The 4,022-nt window shown below is 49.9% G+C and overlaps 1 pseudogene; it reads right to left on the bottom strand.

Moving 5' to 3' along the window:
• Nucleotides 1-2,257: 2,257 nt before the first annotated feature.
• LOC136535395 (protein NEN4-like) lies at nt 2,258-3,480 on the bottom strand (annotated as a pseudogene).
• Nucleotides 3,481-4,022: the final 542 nt, after the last annotated feature.

Genomic DNA, 4,022 nt, shown 5'->3' with positions numbered 1-4,022 from the left:
CAATTGCTAGGGCTTAGGTTTGCATATTTTGAATGCCTGCATACTTGCTAGATCTGGAAGGCCAATCGGTAGTCCGTCTCTTGCGTATGCTCCAAGTAAGGGCAGCAGATATAGTATTATTGTTTCGCGCCAAATTTTTCATGCAATGTAACGTCATATGTTTCAAGAGATCCGTTCACATAAGCTTGGGGGCCGCAAGCTGAGCATTAACAGACAAAACAGATAGTGTTACATGTGGCGACAAAACAGAAGTACTTCTGGGTGCAAGGATTTTGCGCATGACATTTACAAGCTTCCGTCAGCAACATGTGCATATAGCGGCAAAAAAAAAAGGCAATAGACGTTACTTAGTGTTACATGTGCTGTTCCATAAATTTGTTGATAGACAGATATCCGTTGCAATCGCACTCGTCCACATTTATTAGCCAAACAGAAACGTCGAATGTGGTTACATGTACTAGTTGGATAAGATTATGTGTTTTGCCTGCCACATTTCAGATCACTTCATAATGTTTTTTCTGGGAATGCTCGAATTTCTCGATAATTGCTGTAGCCAAGCATATGACTGGTCCTTTTGCTGACACTGTTTGTGTTCTGCGATTGCAGGGCACTCCCATTGTATAGAGCAGACCCCACTTGTGATATCGTTGATCTCATCCTTAGCAAGGTATGCTGCCATATCAATGGTTTTTTGGTATTTAAGTAGGCTGTGCGTGTTGTATTGCAGCGTGTTGTTCTTCTGGATTATGATGGCCAACTCTGTCTCTTCTTCAGAATGACCCTGATGTGGATACTGATTCAAGCAGTCAGGTGGCCTTTTTCTGTGGCTCACCTCCTGCACGCACTAACAACCCTGTTATCAATGACCCACAGTTTGGAAAGAAAACACCATCCTTTTCTCCTTTAGGAAGCTTTTTGGAAAAATGGCAGCTGGAAGAGTTGAAGTAGGTTCTCCGACCTGCGGGGCCAGCAGCCCGAAAGTAAGAATCGAAGGTTTTGCTTGCGGGAACAAAGAGCCCCCTCACTGTGCAGTTACATTTGCCTGATGATCCGCATTGACCCTACCTAACCCTGTTTTGCTACCCCGCAACCTGTACATTTTCGCTGCCCAGCTGAGGATATAACTAGTTTCTTTCGTTATATAAGCTGCTAGCTGCTCATTGAAGAGTCAAGTCGGAGTCGAGTCAGAGCGTTTGGTGCCCCTTGTGATTGTGGCATTTGAAACTGCATGATCGAAGGGAGCATAGCTCTCGGATGTAAATATAGATGGAGGTGTCCGGTGTATGTACTAGATGTTGGATGTGTCTGCTAAATGTAGTAAGGTTGGATGGGTCCATATGTCGGTGTCATGTAAATACCGTCATGCATTTGGATGTAAATTGAAATGCATCTTCAGTTATGTTTGCCATGCGTTCATTGTCACTTGCCGAGGCTCTGAGGATGCTGCCAAGAATGTACTCCTCTTTTCTAAATTACAAGTCGTTCAGACTTCTCTAGACACCTAGAAAAGCCAGAACGGCTTGTAATTTGGAATGGAGGGAGTAGTAGCAGCTTTGAAAGCGGGTGGTCTTCTTATTAGGTCGTTTTCTGTCGTGCCGCGCTCATTTTGACGGTGCTGCAGCAATCGTTATTTGATTTATTTATTATCTATTTCTTGGTGATATGCACAAAAGCATGCGCATCTGATGCCGTAAGCTTTGAGATGGAAGAATCTGTTGTTATTGGTACTGTCCACGGATCATGTTGGAATCCTTCACGTATGTGCACCGGGAACAGAGCATTTGCAACAATTATCCCAAACTGGAGTCCTTCACGTATGTGCAGCCGAGAACAGAGCATCTGAAACAATTATTCAGAGTAGTTTATACAAATGAAGCAATTATTCAGAGTAAATTATACAAATGAAGTGGTCGAATGACATGTTATGTTAACTATACAACACCAAACTATACAACTAAATCTGACGGAGTCAGTTAAACTAAGGTGCGTGGATGAAATCAAATCGATGAACTGTACAATTGAATGGAATGAAAATCCAAGCTAGGAATGAATGGAAGATCCAATTAGCTAGTCGATGAATCTTCAGTCTGTTGGTTGTAGTAATAGTGTGCATGGTCGCTTGAGCTACAGCTAGGAAAAGACAGATTTGAGCCGAAACAATAATAATTCCGGAAACTCAATCTTCTTCTCCGTAGCTAAGCTAATAAGCATATCCGTCATCATCGATCATCCACAAGAAGAAAGAAAGACGGATCCCTCATCTGAGGATGGCCCTGGAGTGCCTGAGGATCATGTGGAAGGGCGTCGTCGCTGCAGTCGCCGTCACCGGGCGCCTGCTTGTGCTAGTACTCAATGGAGCAGCAGCAGCTTTGCTGGGCGACGGCCCTCGGCACCACCTTGCCCAGGCTATTCCGCTTGCCGCAGGGGGTGGGGGTTGCCGTAGGGTGCAGTTGCTGGTGCTGCCGGGCGTGGCGGCGCTTGGTGGCGCACCGGAGTAAACGGCAGCTTGGTCTGCGACAAGACGCCGGTCCCGGTGGTGCTGCACATGTTTAGGCGGCGCCGTCGTAGAAGAGGAGGACGAGGTGACGGTGATCGTCGCCGGTGCCGCTGTGGTGACGGTGGCGCGGTGCGCCGCCATCCTCCTGGTGACCGCGGCGCCATCGGCTTGGCGAGCCTGCTGCGTGCGTAGGACGTCGGGCAGGCTGGACTCGAGCAGCAGGACGGTGGCGCAGTGCTTGAGCACCTCGAGGTTCATGCGCGCGTCGTCCAGGCTCCTGTGCTTCTGCTTGCCTATGCCGAAGTAGGTGGCGAGCGTGGCCATCTTGAGGTCCCCCGCGCGGCGGCCGAACTCCGCGGCCAGGACGTTGAGGGAGTCGATGACGCCGGCGGGCTCCGGGGCGGGGGCGGCCGATGTCGGCGAAGGCCTCGCGGATGCGGGGGCAGTCGAGCGCTGGATGTTGTGCCCAGCCCACACGCGGCCTGGATAGGATGTTGTTGCGTTGCAGCCAGAGGCCAGAGCCAGGCAGGAGTTCCATATTTATATTAGTAATTCCATCATCTCATCGATCAGGCAGCTAATTAAGAATGCATGCATATGTAGCACCAATGCCATGCATGCAACAAGAAAGAAAGAAACGTACTTACGTACCGTCCAGGATGTCGAATATCTTGTCGGCCACGTCCTTGAAGGGCGGCGCCGACGCGATGGCCTCGACGTCCGTGAATCGCCTGGTGACGGCGACGGAGAGGGTCGCCCGGGCGGATGAGGGTGTCGTAGCTGCCCACCTCCACCAGCTTCCTGGGGCACACCAGGATGGCGCCGAACTCCAGCAGCCACCACCGCCCCGCCGCCGACGGAGCCGTCGTCTCTACGTCGAAGAAGACGATCTCTCTCATCGCACCTGTCGTCATGTCGATGGATTGATTGCTGGCTGCGTGCTAGCTGCTGCTTCCTAGATCTTATTCTCGATCGATGAACGAATGTTCTATCTCTTATTCTTTCCTCCTCCTGCTGGTCTGGCCTGGCTACCTATCTAATGAAGCAACAAGTGCTTTGTTAGCGCACGTTTCCCTGTAGCTGCTAGCTAGGAATGGAATTCAATGCAATGGAAGCTACGAAGAAGAAGAAGAAGCTAAAGCTGTACATCAATGTCTGATGCTCTGGCGGCAAAGCAGATCGATGCGATGCTGTATATATATATATCATGTTTATGTAGTACTTGCCGTTAATGGACGGACGGACGGACGGACATAGATAGATAGAAGGAACAAGCATATGTCGTTTATTTCCTTGCGGGTCCGACCGGAATTGCTCGATCGCTCGATGGATGGCTTCATATGTTGGGAACGAACGACGTGTGCTTGCGTACGTCTCGGCCGCTACTATTCATTCCTTCCAATTAAACCGGCCCGGCCGGGGGCAAGCAAAGCTAAGGAACTGCTAGCCCCAACAGGGTACGCAACCAAATGCCTGCAATGCAATACAAGCAACCGGGGGCAGAAGCTTGTGTTCGTCTGGCCGG

This window comes from Miscanthus floridulus, unplaced genomic scaffold (assembly GCF_019320115.1).
Source record: "Miscanthus floridulus cultivar M001 unplaced genomic scaffold, ASM1932011v1 os_2757, whole genome shotgun sequence".
Classification (NCBI taxonomy): Eukaryota; Viridiplantae; Streptophyta; class Magnoliopsida; order Poales; family Poaceae; genus Miscanthus; species Miscanthus floridulus.
The sequence above is the reverse complement of the archived record's forward strand: the minus strand, read 5'-3'. Positions and strand labels throughout refer to the sequence as shown.